Source organism: Corvus cornix, chromosome 26, assembly GCF_000738735.6.
Source record: "Corvus cornix cornix isolate S_Up_H32 chromosome 26, ASM73873v5, whole genome shotgun sequence".
Lineage (NCBI taxonomy): Eukaryota > Metazoa > Chordata > Aves > Passeriformes > Corvidae > Corvus > Corvus cornix.
In genome coordinates, this window is record NC_046354.1 from 1,912,355 (window position 1) to 1,933,197 (window position 20,843).

General features: G+C 55.4%; 2 long non-coding RNA genes and 1 other non-coding gene across 3 annotated transcripts; all 3 read left to right on the forward strand.

The window, feature by feature from the left end:
- Positions 1 to 625: 625 nt before the first annotated feature.
- LOC109145268 lies at positions 626 to 12,571 on the forward strand. Its single transcript, XR_005603662.1, has 3 exons — positions 626 to 1,142; positions 10,396 to 10,570; positions 10,896 to 12,571. It is a non-coding gene; the product is annotated as an uncharacterized LOC109145268 (long non-coding RNA).
- Positions 12,572 to 13,986: 1,415 nt separating this feature from the next.
- Positions 13,987 to 14,745, forward strand: LOC120411288. Its single transcript, XR_005603669.1, has 2 exons — positions 13,987 to 14,206; positions 14,658 to 14,745. It is a non-coding gene; the product is annotated as an uncharacterized LOC120411288 (long non-coding RNA).
- Positions 14,162 to 14,233, forward strand: TRNAW-CCA. The gene has a single exon. It is a non-coding gene; the product is annotated as a tRNA-Trp (tRNA).
- Positions 14,746 to 20,843: the final 6,098 nt, after the last annotated feature.

Here is a 20,843-nt window from a genome sequence, read left to right on the forward strand (position 1 = left end):
TTAAAGCACCGATCCGAGCGCTGAGAGTCTCCAAGGTGCGTTTGATGCCTCTTCCCAGGACTTCCAGGCGCATCCCGCCGGGAGTGTGGTTCCAGAGCTTGTGCTGTTCAAGCATTGGCATTTTTGGGGCAGCCTGGCTGGGTTGAAAGCTGCGGGGTTTTTGTGAGAATCCCCAAGCTCCCCCCGCGCCGTCGCCACCTCCGAACCTGCCCCAACCTCCCCCACCTCCCCCAAAGGAGAGCCTGGGACGAGGAGCACGGGGGAGGCTTTGAGCGTATCCAAGATACAGCGGATTTGGGCACCCTGTCAAATGTTCTCATTGTCTGACCCTTGTCCACACGCCAGTAAAACCCTTTGGGAAATTCCCCCTCCACCCAGCGCACCGGCTTTAATTACAGGAGAGGAATGCGCGGCGCAGAGCGCGGCTCCTCCCGCCCCTACGCTCGGCTGAGCACCGCGCCGACCCCCGAAAGTTTGGGATCTGCGAGGATGGAGGGGTTTGGGGGGGGGTTGCAGAGGAAAGGCAGAGAGGGAGGACAGGAGTGGGGTGAGCGGCGGGTGCGTGATGCCGGCGGGACATTTCCCGACGCCGCGGTGACGAGCGGGGGTTTGTCCCCGCCGTGCCGCGCTGGCAGCGGTGCCCGAGCAGCAGGACATGAGTAATGCCCATCCCACCGGGGGAGGGAGATCAAAGCACCGGAGCAGATACAAGAGGTTTCTGCTTCACAGACCAGAGCGGCTGCAGTTCAATAGCGCCTTTGTTAGCGGCCCTCCGGAGCCAGGGATGGAGAAATACCTGACCCCGCTCCCTCCCTCCCTCTCTCCCTCCCTCCTTCCCCGCTTCCCTCCCTCCCTCCGCTCCCAGCCCCTCGCGGCACAACCACCCCAGCCATGTGCCCGCGCAGCTCGGGGGTGCTGCGGTGGCAACAAGAGAAAGGTTGGGGGGTCCAAAAGAGCCTCAGAGCAGCGGGGTGACCCCCCCCCCCCCCCCCCCAGGCAGCGCTGGGCACCCCCAGCCCCGGGCATCCCCGCGGGGACCGGGGGAAGGAGAGGACGGTGATGCCAGCCCTGTCCCCGCCATGCCAGCCCTGTCCCCGCTGGCACCGGGCCCTTCCCGCGGAGACGGTGCCACTCTGCCAAAGGTGAGCTCAGCGCGCTCGGCCGGCGGCTCCGGGCAGTCCTGGGGTCCCTGCGGCGTGGAGAGGGGATGGTGGCGCTGGGATGGACACGTGTCCTCGCGCTGCCGTGCTGGGGACAGCAGCCTGTGCCCTGCCAGGTGCCACCTCCGTGGGAAGGCCTTGGGTGCCACAGGGCCACGTCCCAAAGAGCCGCGAAGGACAAATTGACAGACTCGCCCCCCGCACGATGGGACTGGGGCTGATCCATGGGGATTAGGGCTGATCCATGGGGATTAGGGGTGGGTGGGTGCAGGGATCCATGTGGGGGCTCCTGGCGTGCACCCCATAGCTGGGGGCTTTCCCAAAAGCTCTTCCCAGAGCAGCACCTGCTCCCAAGGATGGAATTTTGGGATCAAGTGACGCTCTGGAATAGCTCCATGTTTTGGGATACCAGGAGGGGACACCGTCCTGGGGAGGGGCTGGAGGGGACTGTGGCCGTGTCACAGGTGGGGGACACGGTGGCCCTTTCCCCTCACCATTCATGGGAAATAAAAGAGGGAAAACCTTGGGAAAATGCCAGTTCAGAGCCGCCCTGCGCTCCAGGAGTTCGGTTTGTAGGTCAAAGTCGTGCTCTTTTCTACTGCAAACCACAGCAAAATCCCTCCCTGCCTCCCGTCCTGGCGGCTGGGGCGTTTGAGAACCGGGATTTCCCAGGGATTCTGGGGAGTCTCGCACCCTGACCTCATCAGCCCCTGGCAATTAACAGCCGCTGATGAACGAGCCGAGCCGTGTCCTGGCAGGGGGAGGGAGCAAAGGCGGAGGCCAGAGCATTCCCAGGGACAACCTGCGCAGCTCTGGTGCCACCCAAGGAGCTCCCCCAGGTGCCGAGAGGCTTTTCCTGAAGAATCAGGGCCGTGTCCAGCTCTCGGCAGAGCTTCTGCCCCCTGAAACGCATCCCCTTGTCCCGAGCGCCTGTTTTGTGGGTCCGGAGACGGAAACTCCCCCGAAAAGGCCCGGGGGGGCGAGGGGGGAAGCGGCGGCGGGGGAAGCGAGCGGGAGGAGGGTTGGCAGCCAGACCTTTCTTTGGGCCTTTGTCTGAGCCCACAAAGGCGGCTCTGTTGGATGAACCTGGCCGAGCACCCGCCGCCCCTGCAGCCAGGTGAGCTCTGGGGGCAGCGGGGCCACCACGGGCTTCAGATCCCGGTCCTGCTCAGCCACCCCGGGCAATCCCCTGGTGGCCCTACAGGTCAGATTTTCCAAAGAGTTGCGCGGCAGGCTGCGGCTGCACCCCAAGGTGAGTGCTTCTCCCCAAAAATGGGATTTATGCCGCGGGCTCCAGCAGCTCCTGCTCGGAGAAGGATGCTGGATCTGCAGGTGGAAATTTGTGCTGCTCCATTTGCAGCCAGAGCGGCCGCCCGGGTTTTAACTCCAGGTTTGTCGGGTTCATTGGGATTCTGGGAAGCAGCACAGATGAGAGGATGCCAGGTGCTGACGGGGATGAGGTGGAGCCGTGGCCAGGACACCGGGTGAGGGGAAATCAACCATTCCATGGCTGCTCCCAGGGCACGCTGCAATTAATTCTGGCCATGGCACCGTGGCTTTTAAGCTGTCCCTGCAATCCCAGCTCCTCACAGCATCCAGGATGCGGGGTCCTCCTCTGGGGTCAGCTCCCTGCTGAGAGAGGGGAGCATTCCAGGCTGGGATTGCTCCTTCCTGAGCCCTGGGTAACCCAGGAGAAGCCACCCCGTGGTGCTGAGGGGGGTTTGGGGTGGGAACTCATCCTGGTTTTGGGGTTGTGGGGGAACCCACTCTGTTTTTGGGGCTGAGCTCCTGCTGGTCACAAGGAGGGAGGACAACTTAGCCCAAAGAGTCACTTTTTTCCCCCATTCTCCTTTCCCTTCTCCCTCCCCTTTTCCCAAAGACTGCTGGCTTGTCCAGGGTAAGCCCTCTGCTGTGGTCTATGGCTTTTTATTCCTATGTGATTGCTTTCCCGAACTCATGTAGGGCGAAAAGCCATGGGCTACACAGAGGAGGGACTCCACCTTCCAGGCACCTCCGCACCGACTCCCCGAGCCCCTCTCGAGCCACTCAAATTTGTTTGGGGCCAAACACCGAGTGAAAGGGGGCATTGAAGCCTTGCAGGGCCTGAGCCAGAGGGATGGGGTAGAGGGAGGGGAGACAAAAGGGGCTGGGGATGGTGGGGCCGGCCCCATTCAGCAGCGGCGAGGGAGCCGATTTTCTTTGGGATGGAGCTTTTCTTGCACGGTTCAAAGAGTCCCCACCTGCATCCCGGGGGACAAAAGCGCCGGGAAGAGGCCAAGGGCATTTCCAAGGTCATTTCCAAGGGTGAATGGCATTTTCCAGGTGCTGGCAGCAGCCCTGTGCTCCCCTGAGAAGGGGGTTCAGGGAAGTTTGGGCACCTCCAGCCCCGTCTCCTACCACAGAGCTGGGGCCACCCAGTTTGTCCCCACAGCTCCCAGAAGGTCGTGGCCTGGCCGGGGTCATGAGGGTGGTGAGGGGAGGTGGTGGCCAGGGGCATGTGAGGAGGATGGGTTTAGTTATAGGGCAGGGTTTGGCAAATTGGGACTTCTGAAATGTGCAAAGGTGAAGTTTGCTGGAGCCATGGGGCGGAAGAGGAGGGGGGTGCTGCAGATCCCACTGCCATGGACCCCATTCCTGCAGATCCCATCCCACCAACCCCATTCCTGCAGATCCCACGGCTTCAGATCCCATTCCTGCAGATCCCACCCCACAGACTCCACTCCCACAGGCCCCATCCCGTTCCTGCAGCCCCCACCACCTCCACAACCACCCCAACAACCTCGTGGGGTTCCACCCTCCCTCGCAGAGCAGGAAACGAGCAATTTCTCCCTCCTTCAGTTTTTTCTTTTCTCACTTCCTGAGCTTTGACTCATTTGGGTGTCAGCCTTTCAAGTTTATTTCACCAGCCTGGAATGCATCCTTAAAAATAATAGTCCTTGGAAAAAAACAAAAAAAAAAAGGGGGAAAAAGCTGAGGTTCAGCTGTAATCCCATGACTCAAGGAGGTGTGGAAGGAAGAAAATGGTGAAATCCCATGAGTTCCGACAATGAAAGCGGGAGAGCTGGCACATAAATCATCCAAACCAAACACCATCCGTCAAAATGAAAGGAATTAAGCCAATCTCGCCGGGCTGTTTTAATTATTTTTTAATGAGGATTTGCTCATTCAGAAAATTCACCCGTGACAATGCCTGCCCCGAGCCATTCACGCCGGGCAGAGGGACACGCTTGGCTTGGCCCCTCCGCCCCCGCCCCGGGGCTGCTCCAGACCGGGAATGGGAGCCTGGAATGAGGGTGCCGAGGCAGGGAGAGCAGGGCCAAGGAACCCGAACCTCCCCCGTTTTTGCCATTTTGTTTTGTTGCGACCCAAAGTGTTGTGGTGGGGAAGGAAAATCCTCTCGGGATGGTCCCCGCTGTCACCACGAGGATTCCTGGAATGGTTTGGTGGGAAGAGACCTTAAAGCTCATCCCATTCCATGGGCAGGGACACTTCCCACTGTCCCAGGGTGCTCCAAGCCCTGTCCAGCCTGGCCTTGGACACCTCCAGGGATGGGACAGCCCCAAACACCGGCCTCTGTGGATATTTCCATGCCTACCATGGGCACAGCAGCTCCAGGCAGGAATATCGGCAGCCTGTCTGCGCTCCCGGATCCCGCAGCCTCGGGAATGGCTGTCACTGCCTTTCATTGGATTGATTTTCCTTTAGCAAGGCACGGATGAGGCTGGAAAGGAACGGAGGGAGCACGGCCAGTTGTGTGCAGCTGGGGGGAGGAAACGGGCTGGGCACGCTGGTGGGGGTGGCTGGTGGTCAGCAGCCAGGCCTGGCAACTTTGTGCCCAATCTCCTGGTGTTTTTTGCCAGCCCCAGCCCCCCCAGGGCTTTAACAGAGAGATTTGGAGAGATCTGAGTCGAGGTTTTCAGTCAGGGGCTCGCAGGAGCCCCATCCCACAGATCCCACTGCCATGGACCCCATTCCTGCAGACCCCATCCCGCAGATCATGTCCCACAGACTCCATTCCTGCAGACCCCATCCCACAGACCCCATTCCTGCTGATCGCACCCCACAGACCCCATCCCGCAGGTCATGTCCCACAGACCCCATCCCACAGACCCCATTCCTGCTGATCCCATCCCACAGACCCCATCCCACAGACCCCATTCCTGCTGATCCCATCCCACAGACCCCATCCCACAGACCCCATTCCTGCCGATCCCATCCCACAGACCCCATCCCACAGACCCCATTCCTGCCGATCGCACCCCACAGACCCCATCCAGATCTGGGTCCCCCGAGCGCCCCCTGAGCGTTCCCATGAAAGCGCTGCCGAGCAGAAAACCTTGGCAGAGCCCCTTGGAAAAGCTCCATCGTTCCGAGGAGGAGCTGCCAGCGCCAGGCGAGCTCCCAGCCCGGCTGGCATCACCTCCCGGGCACCTTTCGATTGGCGCGGCTCCGCCCGCACGGCTCCGAGCGCTGCCCGCGGCCAGGGCAGGGCTGGGCCCCCTCCGCGGCTGCCCCGGCTGATGAAACATTCACGGCAGGGCGGAAGAAAGCGGGATCGGGTGAGAATTTTCAAAGCATCTTCGCGAATTCGGCTGGTTCTGAACAGGCGCCCGGCGGACTCCCAGTTCATCCCAGCGCTGGGCTGAAAGGAGCTGGAGGAGGAGCGGCTCCGAGCCATTCCCGGGTAGTTCTGTGCCCAAAAACACCTGGCAAAGGCAAATTCTGGAGCAGCTGGACCCCTCCAGCACTCGCTGGTCCTTCCTGAGCTCGCAGGAGTGATGGTGGAGAGCAGGACAAGCACTAATTACAGATAATGAGTGAGGGAGGCATCCCCCGGCCGGGCTCCTGCCGGGCTCTGGGTGTGGAGCATCCCAAAACCGGGCGAGGCACGGGCTTGTCCTGCCTGGAGTGGGAATTACAGCCTCGTGTCCCGGCACGGAGCCCCTGTGCTGCCACATCAGCCCCTGGGCATCCCTGGGGGGCACCAGCCCAAATTCTGGCTCAGGAATGTGCAGGGACAGGGTGCCAGCTCCCAAATTCCGCCGGGGATTGGGATGGGCAATGCAGGGAAGCAGCAGCACCTCCCTGCTGGGTCACCCAGCCCCGCGGCTGCCGGTGCCAGGGGATAAATTGGCGGAAGCGTGCCAATTATGAATATTTTAATTACAGCCAGATGATAATGAACCGAAAAGCTGAGTTTTTTAATCAAAGCTGTGGCAGCACCCGGCCCTGTGGGACACCCAGCGCCCTCCCTGGGAGGGTTGGTGCTCACATGGGATCTTCCAGGCAGGGAATGATGCTCAGCAGGAGCCTGGGCAGGTTTGAAGCTCAACCCTGGCTCGGGATGCCCGGAGAGGAGGAACCAGGACGTGAAAATCCACATTAAATCCCAAATCCTCGACCCAAGCCATGCCTGGGTTTGATCCATGCCTGGATGTGAGGTGTTATTGTTGGATATTTTGCCTCAGAGGGTTCAGTTCCTCGAATGCTGATCTCACCCCAAATCCAGGCGTTTGGGAAAGCTGGGGAGCTGGAGGAAGGTTTGCACTGACAATTCACCGGCGGGACAAAAAGAAACGAGACTAAAAGGACACAAATCCTGGAATTATTTACCCAGCTCTGCCCTGGCTGGGGAATTACGGCTGCACCAGTTGTGCACCTTCTTCTTCTTCTTCCTCCTCCTCCTCCTCCTCCCGGCTGCCTGGGAATGGTTATTTAGGAACTGGTGAGGCCACCGGTGCTGAGTCAGCCCCAAGCTAATGAACACCCCGGCTGCCCATTTGAAATTTATTGCACCTATTAATTACAACCATTAGCTGCAGCCAGTGAAATTTTTATAATGAGGACCCTGGCGACTTTGCCTTGCTAGCAGCAAATTAACTGTGTGGGGGGAAAGAATCAATGGGATCAGCAGACTTTACAGAAGCGATGTTTTAATTAGCGTTTCTCTGCAAACATGCCAGGCAACATCTTCTCCCTTCATTATCTCCCCTTAAAGGGATGGTGCTGCTTTTCAGGTGGGTTTTATCCCCTCCTCTGGCTCCTCTGTTGTTGGGTTTTTAAAGCTCTGCTGCTCATTAGGGAAGCAGCTTTGAAGTGGGGTTTGGCTTAGGACTGGTTGTAAGCAGAGAAGTGTCCGAGGGTTTTTTTTGGGGGGGAAAAAATTAAAAAGCCAGGCTAGGAAATAATGAGTTTGAAAGCTTGGCTGGAAAAATGCTAAATTGGATGGATTTTGGGGCTGGGAGGAAGAGGATGAGGAGTGTGGGAAAGGGGTTGCGTCCGCACAGGGAGAGGATGCCCCAACAGAGAGTTTTGGGATGCAGGAGCTGAACTTTGGATGCTGAAAAACCAAAAGGAACAAGAATCCCAGGCAAAGGTCCGTACGTGGAGCATCCCCATCACCCAGAGAAGTCCAGGATTCAGGAGGGAATCCCTGCAAGCCCCAGCTGTGACTCTTCCAAGGGTGTTTTCCTCAGTGGCTTTTAGAAAGCCAGGCTGGTGATCCCCAAATCATCGTTCCTTCCTAAAAATCGTGGCTGTGGGTATGGATGGACTGGTTATCACGAAAGGCAAATGAAACGAGATTTTTTTTTCTCCATTTCATCACAAATAATTCAATTCCATTCGGCTCCCTGCAAAAAGTACAGCCCCGATTTCCATTGCAAATGATCTCCTTTCCCGAGGAAAGCGCCCGGCACGCCGGCGGCAAAGGCAGCTCGGAAATCCGAGGGTTCAAACGCAAAACTTGTTGTTTTTTCCAACCGATTCGCTAAAAAGTCAACTCAAGGGTGTCTCCCAGAAGTAGGAGAGCTGAGGGAGAGGGAGGAAAATCAGCTGGAATGAAAGATCCTGGTGCCTGAGCATCCCAACCCGGGGGCTGGTGGCCACTGGTGTCACCTGGGAGTGTCCCTGCAGTGGGGCTGTGCCGAGCCATCCCTGCTCTCCTTCCCTCCTAAACCTGCTCCTGGTGCCAGGAGCTTTCCCGGATGCCCAGCAAATCCCAGGGAAATGGGAATTGCTGGGTTAAGGAACAGACTCGGTCCAGCTGCTTCAGAAAGATATTTTTCCGGGCTCAGGGAAAGTGACATTATTAAAGTGAGCATGCTGATTGCAGACAGCTCCCAATTCATCACTGTGACAGTGACAAACACGGCCCGCGGTGATGCAGTTGACTAAAGAGAATTCTCCAGCTTTACATTTTTAATGCTCCGCGCATTTTCTCGGCTGCAGCTGAGTTTTATCCCGAGGATCTTCTCTCTTGAATGGAAAGGGCAGCGCGGGGCTGGGGTGCCTGCCCGGCCCTTGCAAATCAGCCAGGGCTTCTGTCAGCGCTGCCCAAGCCAGTCCATTTAATTTTTTTAATTATTCCTTGCTCCTCCAGGATCCCTTTTTCCACCTTTTCAAGAGGAACAGGAGCGTCGGCCTCAGCTGGGCTGCCTCCATTCTCCGGGGCTCATTCATCATTGTCCCCTGCCTGAATGGGAGGCAGAGGGTCAGCCTGAAAAGCCCGCGCGCTACAAGCCCCTCTAAATATCTCAATAGGTCCCTAATGGGGTCCCAGCCAGACCCCCCAGGCTCTCGGGGTGGTTTTGTGTCTGCAAGGAGGGGGGGGACGGGCACAGGGGGATGTGAGGTGGCACAGGGCACCCCTGGGGACCACCCTGGGAGGTCTGGGAGGGGGGGTTGGTTATTCTGGACAGCGTTAAACACCCCCGGAGCAAGGAAAGCATCGGCCAGACCGGGGTTGGGCAGCGCTGGAGCAGCCCCCACAGCTTTCCCTGTTCCCCCCTTCCCTTCCCCGCTCCAGCTGGAGCCGCGCGTTCCCGGGAGGCCGCGGGGGTGGGAGGTGAGCGGCCCCCCCGGCCCCCGCGGGCCCCCCGGCCCCAGCCGCTCCCTCCGAATTCCCATCCCGGCGCTGGCGAACACAAAAAGCGGCCGCACAAAGAGGGGACGCCGGGACCCGCCGCGGTGCGGGGAAGCCATTCAGAGCGGGGCGCTCATTAGAGGGGCGGCCGTGGGGATTTGTGAGCTCCGGAGGTGGCCTGATTGAATTTGGGAGCCCCCAGACAGGTACCCAGATGGCCGCGGACGGCAGGAGGGAATTAAAGGGGATGTTTCGGGCTTTGTGCTGCAGCTGGGCCCCTTGGAAAGAGGGAGAAGGGGAAGGCGGGGATGTGGCATCGCCCCCCGGCGCTGTCACCGCTGTCACCGACGGGGCTCCACCTGCTCTGGCTGCTTCATTTCCTCCCACCTGGCCCTGCTGGGAATTAGGGCTGCTCCAAACTCTGACAGGGTTGTGGGATGGGGAGCCCCAAACAGTGCCTCAAACCCTGCGAGCTCATGCCCAGTTCACGGAGGGTAAACTGAGGCTCCGAGTGCTCCCTGTCCGTGCTGGAGTTGATGGGAACTGATGCCAAATCCAGACTCCCCCTGAGCACCAGCACTGCCCCTTCTGAGGCAAAACCATCTGCAAACTGCACAGGGTTATCCAGGGAAGCTTCCACCCCGGCAGTGTCCAAGGCCAGGCTGGACGGGGCTTGGAGCACCCTGGGGCGGTGGAAGGTGTCCCTGCCCATGGCAGGAGTGGCACTGGGTGGGCTTTAAGGTCACTTCCAACCCAAACCAGTCTGGGATTCTGTGATTTGATGAAAAGCTCAGAATTCAAGCAGGGAGCGAGTGAAGATTTCCCTTCAGACAGCATTTCTGCGAGGATTTGTTATTTATTTAAAACCCCCCAGCCTTGCATTTGCATAATTACATTTTGCAGCTGTTGGGCCGTGGCGTGGGCTGGGCTTTGGGGCATTATTTTATCTGCTGGAAAACGGACACAAAGAGAGGGAATTCGGTCCCAGCTGAGCCCCTTTGTGCCGGCACCGCCGGTGCTGCCCCTGTGCCGGGGTAACCCCAGGGATCCTCAGCTCCACGGGCACCGGGAGCTGCTCCCTGCTGGCCAGAGAGGGGCTGGGGGCGAGTTTGGGTCTCCACGGGTTTGGCGGGGTGGGGAATTTGGGAGAGAGTGGCAGGGAAAGGGAAAGGGAAAGAGGAAAGGGGAAAGGGGAAGGGGAAAGGGGAAGGGAGAGGGAGAGGGACTGAAGATGGATGAGATGTGTCCCGCTCCAGGGTGATGTCCCAGTTTTACGTCCCAGATTTGGGATTTGGGGCTCTGCTCTCCACCCTCCCTCCTGCCCGTGCACTCCCAGCTGCCGCCCTGACTCCTCTCCCTGTCCCCATCCAGGTCTCCCGGGGTCGCTCCCGAGCCTCTCCTGCTCCGGGGGATGCCCCAGTTCACCTTCGCCTGTTTCTGTGGCCTCCACGGCTTCTGCAAGATGAAGAGGAAGAAGGAAGAGGCCAGCGGGGGGCAGGAGACGGCCGTGTGAGGAGCAGCCCGGGACCCCATTCCTGTCCCCTGGGTACGCCGGGACTGCCGGGGGGACAGCGGGTGCCTCCTTCTCGTCACCTCCCTGGCGGTGTCACCTCTGCCTGCCCTGTCTGGGGGGGTCTCGGGGGGCTCAGGGGCTGATCCAAAGTGTCCGGGATGGTGCTTGGCAGAGAAGGGGAGCTGAGCGATCAGGGGCTGGGGGAGCACGGGGGGAGCTGCTTCATCCGCTCATTCATCCCACAGGTTCTCCATTTATCCCACAGATTCTCTCATTTATCCCACAGATTCTCTCATTTATCCCAGATTCTCTCATTTATTGCAGATTCTCTCATTTCCTCTCCCCTCCCTCTCCCCAGGAAGGCCAGGGAAGAGCCAAAGCCCAGGAATGACCTCGCCGAGGATGTCACCCAGGTCCTGGTGCTGGAATTGTCCTGGTGAATGAGGGATCCTGGTGCTGGAAGGGTCCTGGTGGATAAGGGATCCTGGTGCTGGAGGGATCCTGGTGCTGGAGGGATCCTGGTGCTGGAAGGGTCCTGGTGGATAAGGGATCCTGGTGCTGGAGGGATCCTGGTGCTGGAGGGATCCTGCCCGGCCCCGGGCACTCAGCTGGAAGGCCACGAGCAGCAGCTGCAGGAGGAAAGCCAGGGGAAAGCTGCAGCCTGAGCTCCTCATCCTCTACCACCTTCCTAAAGCTTCTGCTGGAGATGGGAAAAAGGAGCTGAATATCACCCTGGAGATCCCGAGGCAGACATTCCCCAGCAGGACAGAATTCCAGCCAGCTCCACCTGGAGCACTGGACTCACCACGGGCCCTGCTTGCTCCAGGCAGGGCAATTCCTGCATCCAAGGAATGGATCCTGCAGCCAAGAGAAAAAAACCCCAAACAACAACAACAAAAAACCCTTTAAAATTTTTTTTCCCCAGAAATCACCTGGTCAAAGCTGTCCTTTCTCCCTGCCGTGGGCAGGATTTTCTTCCAGCTGCTTCCAGTCTTCCTATGGTCCAAAATAATTTGCGTCTGCCCCAAAACTCGGCATTTTTCCAAATGTTATTGCAAGGACAGGGCCCAGGCAGCTCCAGGTGGGCCCAGGGAAGCTCCCGTTGCTTTGGGAAAATGCTGACTTTGTCTGCTCCTATTTTTGCACATCAGCAGATCCTCCCGAATTCCACCTTGGCATCCCCAGTGCTGCCCTTGGCGAGGACCTTCGGGATCAGCTCTGGGCCAAACAAAAATCCGAGGAAGTTGGCGGAACTCACAGGGCATTTCCTGAATGTAACTTCGTTTTTGCACAAGGATTCCTGGTGGCCACACGAGCGATGCATTTAAAGACTTAATTTGGGGTTAATCTGGAGTTTATCACAAGTGTAAAGATGAGGGTGGAATTCCAGCCTTGTTTTCTTCCAGGATAAATCCAGAGGGACAGCCTGACACCGAGATACGTAGAAAAATATTAATTATGCAGAAATGACCTTGGACTGGCTCCCAACCCCCAGATTTTTCCTGTTCCTCCAGGTTTTTTCCTATGCAAGAACACACAAAAAAACCAGCAAAACCAAAGCCAGCCTCATAGCAGGTCCTGACTCCACAAAGCCCTACTTAAACCTGAGGCTTTGCTTCGGGATTTTGCTCCACCCCATCAATTTTCCCGATTCCAGCCTGCATCGATCCCTGGAAAAGAAGGAAAGGCACAGAACCATCCTCGAGCCTCTCCCTCCTGCTGCCTGACACGGATCAAAGAATTTAATCTCTTTTTATTGTCTTTTTTTTTTTCTTTTTTTAAATCCCAGCTGCCCGGATTTCATCGGGAAGGGACTCCTGAGATGTTCCTCGGGAATCTCCCGGCCCCAGGAGCCATAGGAATCCGTACTGTACATTTATTTTTGGGGGGTTGGGTTTTTTTTGGGGGGGGAGAAAATAACCGTGGCGTTTGTAAATAAGCACGGCTGTCTTCCACGCACAGAGCAGAGCGCTTCCTATCGGAATTCCTATGCCAGAGGAAGAAATAAATAAACAGACCAATTAATTAATTAATTATGATGATTTTTGGGGTGTGGAGTTTATGGTCGTTTGGAGGTGAGGGATTTTGCTCCCTCCTTTTCTCGGCTGGTTCTTCCCAAAATGCCCCTTTCCAAAAGAGCCCTGAAATAGAAATTCCCGTTGTTTGGGGATGGGATGGATGCGGGGGAGGGCACGGGGGTTGTTAAGGCGTAAACCAGCCCCACAGCGATGCCTGGGATGTCGGGAAAACTCCCAGCCAGAGGCTTTGGAAGTCAGATGGGGGGAAAAAAAAACCCCACAATTTATTTGAGTAATTATTGGGCTCCGTCCTAACGAGCATCGCTGGCCGGGATTTAGCGTTTTCCTGGAGGATTTTCTTCCGACATCCATCGTCCTCTGGGGGACGGCGGGATTTGGGGCATCTCCCGGCTCTCCCTGCCCTCCTCGGGAGGGATCCAGGAACATCAGGAAGGGATCCAGGAGCATCAGGGAGGGATCCAGGAGCATCAGGAAGGGATCCAGGAGCGTCAGGGAGGGATCCAGGAGCATCAGGGAGCGCCATGGGAAGGGATCAGGAGAGCTCAGCCGATGGATGCCGATCCCTTTTAGCGCTTCCAGGTCTCCTGGAGCCGCGGACACCCCGATCCCGGCGGCTCCCGCTGCATCGCCCCTCGTTTACACGGTGATCCCATAAATTACGGGTGCGGTTTGCCCCGAGACTCCCCTATTGATCCGTCTCCTCCCGGTGAATATTCTCCTTCGAGCGGCTCTGTCTGCGCTTGGAATGAGCTTTTTCCCAGCCCATCCAGCACGTGGAGCTGCGGGAATAAATGGGATTTATGGCACCGCTCGGAGATTGAGGTTTATTCTGTGGGATGGGAACAGAAGGGGAGGTTGGGGAGGGAGACAGGGAAAGGTGGAGTCTCTTGGACATTTCCAGAGATGGGATAGCCACAATTTCTCTACCAGGCCCTCCTCACAGTCCCAGGGAAGAATTCCTTCCCAATTTCCCATCTAAATCTCCTCTTTTTTAGTATAAAGGGACTCCCCTTATCCTACCACTCCATGCCCATATCAAAAGTCCCTCTCCAGCTCGCTGGCAGACCTTTTTTTTTCGAAACACATGGAAAAAGGCAGGAAAAGGAGGTGAGAACTCCCCCCACCCCCTGGGCTCGGCCGGGCTGAGAACGCCCCCAACTCATCGCACGTCCCGGGCCCCTCTCCCCGCGCGGCCCCTTTAAATCGGCCGGCGTGGGACAAACCACCGCGGGGTAGGGGGGGGAATTCCTCCTCCGCGGGCGCTGGAGCGCGCAGCTGGTGAGGCCGCGCCACCCCTCTACGGACGGTGGTACAGCCCACATGTGCGTGTGTGGAGGGGGCGTGGCCAGCGCGGCGGGCTCGGAGCCCCTCAGGGCAGGGCGGGGCGGGGCGGGGGGGGGCGCGGCCGCTGCTGCGGGGCCATCCCGGAGAAACCGGAGCTTCCCGGTGTGCGGAGAGCTCCCGGTGTGCGGAGAGCTCCCGGTGTGCGGAGATTCCCGGGCGGGCGAGCGAAGCTCGGCAGCGGAAGTTTGCGCGAGGGGCGGCGCGCAGGCTCTTGTAGCAAGGGCGGAGCGGGCGCTGCCGAGACCTCGTGGCGCAACGGTAGCGCGTCTGACTCCAGATCAGAAGGGTGCGTGTTCGAATCACGTCGGGGTCACGGCGCCCCTCGGGGCTCCCTTTTTCACCGCCCCCCGGGGTTTTCGGGGGGTTCGGGGCGCGGACCCCGCGGGTTTGGGGCGAGCGGAGCTCCCGCGGTTCCCGAGCCCCTCCGCCCGCCTCCTTTTTGCCCCTGAGCGTCAGGGTTGGAAGGAATTCTTCCCGAATGTTGAGTATTGAACGTTAAAAAGTCGCGTTGGGGGTGAATACGGGTTATGAAGGGGTCTCCTGGATGGGTGCCCATCCTTCCTCCAGTATTTTGGGGATTGATGAAGCAGAGGGATCTGCCAGCTCTTCCTGAGGTTTCCTTGGGAATTCCAATAGGCAGCGCTGAGAAATTCCGTGGGAATGTTTATCGAGGCCCTGGTGAAGTGAGTGCTGGTGGCACAGGGGCTCTGTTGATATAAAACTTCACTTTTCTACAGCGCTTCCAGTGGTTTGGTGCCCTGTGAGGTCCTGCGAGAACCTGTCCCGAGCCTCAGAACCAGAAATAAAAACCATGTGGATGTCTGAGTTTGTTTGCCTTTATCCTGTCCCAATTCCTTGACTTTCTGGCGTGGAGTAAGGAAAGATTTTTGATCCGGAGAGGCATTAAAGAGCAGCTCGGAGCCCTGGTAAAGGGAATTAAATGAGCGGAACGAGTCAGGTTTGCTCCTTAAACTCCCGCCAGGGGTTGATTTTGGGAATGTTTTATTTTGCCCCTGGTGGGGGTGGCAAATGTTGAATCAGCTCCGCAGGGAGCAGCAGCTGTCGCATCCAGCCGGGCGCGACATTCCCGGTATTCCCTGTGCAGGGAACATCCATGGAAATGTGCTGCTGGAATAACCCTTTGTGCTCAGAGCTGGGCTGGGGTTTTTGGGGGGTTCTGATGTGGCTTTTCCTGGCTTTGGGACGCCAAAGAAACATCAGCGACCCCTTTGGGATTAGGGAGCGTTATGGGCCGTCCCTAAATTATCCGTATTTGCTTCTTTTAGGTTGAAATCCCTGAAAATACCAACTCAGGGAAGGCTTTGGCAGGGAGTTGGGTGGGAAGGGAGCAAAATGCTGCTGCAGGAGCAGATAAAGGAGCTGGAATAAAGGGAATGAAGTACGTGGAGCGTTGCAGAGGTCTTAGAATATCCTGGGGAGGGGGAATCGGAGTTGAAAGGGATTTTTTTACTCTTTTGACTCAAGTAGAACATTCAGTTTTTAATCTCCAAAAGCCTTTTGGGGAGTTCCTGGGCACTAAAAGCTGCTTTGCCCCCACCTTTCCTTTCTGGAGGCGGCCTTTGAAGCGGCCTTCAAAAGCTGCAGGCCGACTTCCCTCGTTTATTCCGCAGCCCGGAATGAATCCCCGCCTTTGTCGGAGCAATTAGCTCGGTGGGGGCATTCCTGGGGGGCTGCTTGAAGGGGAAAATTCCCAAATCCTGAGCGGTTTGGACATGTTTGGAGGAAAACACGGAGCCAACAGCTGTGCTCTGGCCTAATCTGACAGCGCAGCAGCTGTCACAACAAAAGCAGGGCTGCTCCAAACGCTGCTGCTTTGTGGGGTGAGAGGAAAGGATTTAAAGGAAAAGGTTACTTATTGATGTATTTAAAGTTATATTTCGTTTATATTTCATTTATCTTTATATTTCGTTTATAATTATATTAATATTATATTTATATTTATATTTATATTTATATTTATTTTATATTTATTTTATATTTTATATTTTAAATATTATATGTGCAAGTATAAATATAAGTACAAATATAAGTATAAACGTAAGTATAAATATAAGTGTAAATATAAATATAAATACAAATGCAAATACAAATATAAATATAAATATAATTAATAATCATAAGTATAAATATATAATAAATATAGAATAAATATAAATATAAATATGAGTATAATTAATAATTATATGTATAAATATAATTATATAATAAATACATAATAAAGATTTATATTTATATTTATATTTACGTCTATATTTATTTATTGGTTCTCCTGTGTGCAGCCGGACTTTATGGGATCCCCAGCAGCTGAATGGGCTCTCAACCAATTCTTTCCTCGAATTTCAGGGCTCGGATGGGTTTGGAGACTTTGGGTTTTTCTGGAATTCTGTCTTTTAGGTACCTGCCTGGGGGTTTTTTTGAGGGATGACAAATCCTTTCCGCACCAACCCTTTCCCCACCCCACACCTGCAGTCCCAGCGTGCTCCACAAGGAGAATGAAACAATTCCAACTTGTGAAAATGGCCTGAATTGGGGTTAATTTTTGTTTTCAAAGCATCAAATTCTGCAACCTGGCAGGGACATTTCAGGTGAATTCCGTGAATTTTAAGGCTTTTTCTCCCCTTTTTTCTCCTCCAGGCAAAAGCCGGAGTAACCTTTGAAACAAAAGAGGTCAAAGTGCCGGCAGCCTGCGCCTCGGGCTGTCCTGGAGGCAGTAATCTGCTCCAACATGAATATTTGATGTCTGCTCCGCCAAATGAGGGAATTACAAGTTGATATAAACTGACGTTCTTTGTGTTCGCTCGTGACAAACGCAGCAATTAGCTGCAATCAGTTAATTACAGCTCGCTCCTTCCTCGGCCTTTCCTTCCTCCAGCTCTGCTTTGCAGCAGGACGGGGTTGAACTCACGGATGTGTTTTCGTGCTGCTCCTCTGGAAAAGCTGGAAATCGGGAATTTTATCCATTTGAAAGCTCATCCCTATCGGGTTTATCCTCACACCGGGGATGCTCCGGGGCTTTCCCGGGATGGAGTTTCCTGACCCCGTTCCCAAACCTTGTTTCAGGAGTGCCTGGAAGCGAGAGATGAACGATTGGGGAACGTTTGTGGGGTCACGGCTTTAAGGGATGAGCTCCTGGTGGGTTTTAAACCTTGGCACAAATCCCTGCCGGGCTCCACAGACTCCTCCAGAGCCTCTTCCAGCTCCCAGCTCCCTTCGAGGGCAGCTTTGTGGGAAAACCACCCCCATCCTTCTCAGCTTTCCACGGGCAGAACGCTGGGAGACTCCCTCCTGCTGCTGCTGGAAAATCCTGACAGGGGAATTTTTCCAATTGGTTTTTCCAACACTTCCAAGGATTTTGACTCCAACACTTCCCTGAGTGGCCCATTCCAATATTTATGACCATTTCCATGATTTTTTTCCCCCTAATATCTCATCTAATATCTCGTTTGCTTTGTGGAAAAACCACTCCTGCTCCCATTCTTCCTGGTTTTCCATGGGCAGAACGCTGGGAGACTCCCTCCTGCTGCTGCTGGAAAATCCTGGAAGGGGGAATTTTGCCTTGCAAGGGATGCAGGGAACCAAAGGGGCCCTGACCTGGAGTCTTGGCTGAGCTCGAGCTCCAGCAGCACATGGAAAACCCATCCCAGGATGTCATTCCTGCATCCCAAACTCCTTTCCCTGGGAATTTGAGGTGTCCAGCAGGAGATGGAGCAGCACTGGGTTATCCAAGAGCAGCCAGGACAAGGGGGAGCAGTTTGAAACTAAAAGAGGGAAGGTTTAGGTGGGATTTTGGGAAGGAATTCCTCCCTGGGAGGGTGAGGAGGGGCTGGGATGGAATTCCCAGAAAATCCACGGCTGCCCCATCCCTGGAAGTGTCTCAGGCCAGGCTGGAGCAACCTGGGATCATGGAAAGAGGTGGAACTGGGGGATCTTTAAGGTTTCTCCCAACCCAAACCAGTCCGGGATTCCATGGATTTGGGGACCTATGGGATTTAAGGAACTCATCCCACGGGGACACGTGGCACCTCCAGCCCCAAAGCAGAACCAGCCTTGGCCCTCCTGGGGTGGCAGCAGAGAAAATACCGGGGCTGGTTCCCGTTCCGTGGTGTTTTCCCTCTTTTTTTCCCCCTGGCTCTTTTCCCCCAGCCCCTTTTCCCCGGCTCTGCTCCGTTTCCCCCTGGGAAGCGTGGCTGGGATTTCTGCGGGATTGACATCCCGTTCTCAGCCTCCTCCTCCAGCCTCGCACCAAAAACATCCGTGTCTGCTCTGGGAGAACTGGGACATCCCGGGGCGGGGGAGGAATTTGGGAATCTGCCTCCACCCCATCCCTAATTTTAGGCACTGAAATTCCAGACCTGTCAGCCAAGAGCTGAGCTTGGCACACGCAGGGACAGCAGTGACAGGGAAGTGGGAGCTGAAGAGCGGCTGTGGCACGGCCCCGTTCCCAAAAACACCCCGAGATGGGCTGGAGAGTGGGAAATACGGAAAGCGAGGCTTGGTGGGATTGGGAAAGTCCTGAGGGAGCTGGGAAAGGGGCTCAGCCTGGAGAAAAGGGAGATCAGGGGGAATTTCTGGCTCTGCACAGGTCCCTGGCCGGAGGGGGCAGCCGGGGGGGATTTGGGATTTTTATCCCAGGGAACAGGGACAGGAGGAGAGGGAACGGCCTCAGGCTGGGCCAGGGGAGGCTCAGGGTGGAATTTCAGCAGGAATTTCCTCATGGAAAGGGTTGGAAAGGGCTGCTCAGGGAGGTTTGGAGTGCCCATCCCTGGAGGCGTCACCTGGACTCAGTGCCCAGGGTGGGGATCGGGCACAGCTCGGACTCGATGATCCCGGAGGGATTTTCCAACCTAAATTCTGGGATTTTGGGATCTCTGCTGCCTCATGTTCCACCCAGGAGTCCAACCATCGCCATGGCCACCACTGAGCCCTGTCCCCAAATGCCACATCCACGTTTTTCGAGCACTTCCAGGGGTTTGGGCTCCACCACTTCCCTGCACAGCCCATTCCAACATTCACAACCATCTCCGTGATTTTTTCCCCCCCAGTACCTCACCTAAACCCTGCATTGTTTCAGATCAATAAATTCCCCCATGAACTCAGCCTTAGGGATGTGCAAAAGAGGAAGATTCCGAGGGATGCAGGAGTTTCCTTATGGCAACCCCTGGAACAAATCCGGGCTCCTGAAATTTTGTTTCCAAGATGGGTTTGGTTTTTTGCCTTTTTAAAGCACGAAATGCTTCCGTATTTAAGCCCCAAAGGAAATAAAACCACATTTCTGTGCAGTTTGAATGACGATTTCTGAGGTGGATCAGGATTTCGTTCACTCTGTTAAACTCTAATTAAAATATCAGCGCTCTGAGTCTATTAAAATATTGAAAAATCATAGAAAATCAGAATTCTACTCTGGTTTTTTTTCACCCAGAGCTGCTCCTGGCTCTTATCTCTGCCTGGGCCATCAATGATTAACCCCGGCTGTGGCTGAGGAGCAAAGTTCCTCTTCTCCCACTCAGATTTCCCTGCAGCTCCTTCCCAGAGCCAAACAGACTCTGGGATGAATCCAGGGAATTTTGTGCCCTGCTCTGGGATTTATGGACTGGTTGGGCTTCCCAGGAAGGGGAATACAGGTGGTGATCCCAAAAAACTCTGCTTTATTCAGCATTCTGGGAATGTGGGATCAGCAGCTCCCAGCCCTGGGAACTGCTTTTTTTCCAGTTGGATACAAACCCAAACTTTTACTTATATTCTGATTTCTTTTTCATTTTTTAAAATTTATTTTAATTATAAAAACCCTCTAAAATCCACAGCTCGATTCTGCTTCCTGCTCAGCTGCCACTCCCCGAGCTGTGGCTGATTTGGGATGGGTTTTGGGGTGGTTTTCTCCTTTTTTTCCCTGTCTTTTCTGAGTTCCTGCCCTGTCTCCCCGCGTTTGTCACTCGGCCAAGCACAGCTGGTGGACTTCTCCCCGTGGGTGAAAATCTGATGGAGAAATCCCGGAGTTCCTGGCTGCTGTCTGCCCGGATTAAGGGAGCTCTCTGCACTGGAGAACTCCTTAATTAACTCCTTAATTAACTGTCAGCTTGGAAAATCTCTGGGAAAAATTTAGGACCTCCAGTCCCCTGCATTTCTCTCCCTGCTGGCAGAAAAAATTCCCTGTTTTCCCTCTTTACCCACAACATCCTCATTATTCCAAAAAAAAACCCTTTTCCTGCATTTCCAGAGCCGATTTTTCCCATTTCTCCCCCATTTTCCTTCCTCCTGCAGCTCCTCCCATCCCAGGAATGTTTTAGGGATGGAGTTGGCTCAGCCTGAGGTGCTGCAGGTGGAAAAAAGGGAATTAGAACCGGGAATTAAAACCTCCCCGTTGGGCTCGTTGGTGTCATCTGCAGGAATTCCTGCACCTCTCCTGCTGTTCCCATGGAAACAGATGTGGAATTGCAGGGATTCTAGAGGTTCTCAGGACTATTGGTAATTTTTTAACAGCGACACCTCCTTTACCATTCCCGAGCAGGCTGGGAGAATTTAAATCAGCTTTTTTTGAGGCACCAAAAAAAGCGGGAATCCATCATTCCCAGAAAAACATTTTCCAGCCTGCTGGATCCGGCTCAGCCATCGGGAAGCTTGGAACAGCTGGGATTTGTGGCTGAGCTGTTCCTGTCATGTTTCAATTCCCCATTTTCCCCCTGATTTATCCCGTTTTTTCTTGTTTATCTCGGGTGTTCATCATGGAAGGTGAGGCTGGATCCATCCATCGATCCATCCCTCCATCCATCCATCCATGGATCCATCCATGGATCCATCCATCCATGGATCCTCCATCCATCCATGGATCCATGGATCCATCCCTCCATCCATCCATCCATGGATCCATCCATCCATCCATCCATGGATCCATCCATCCATGGATC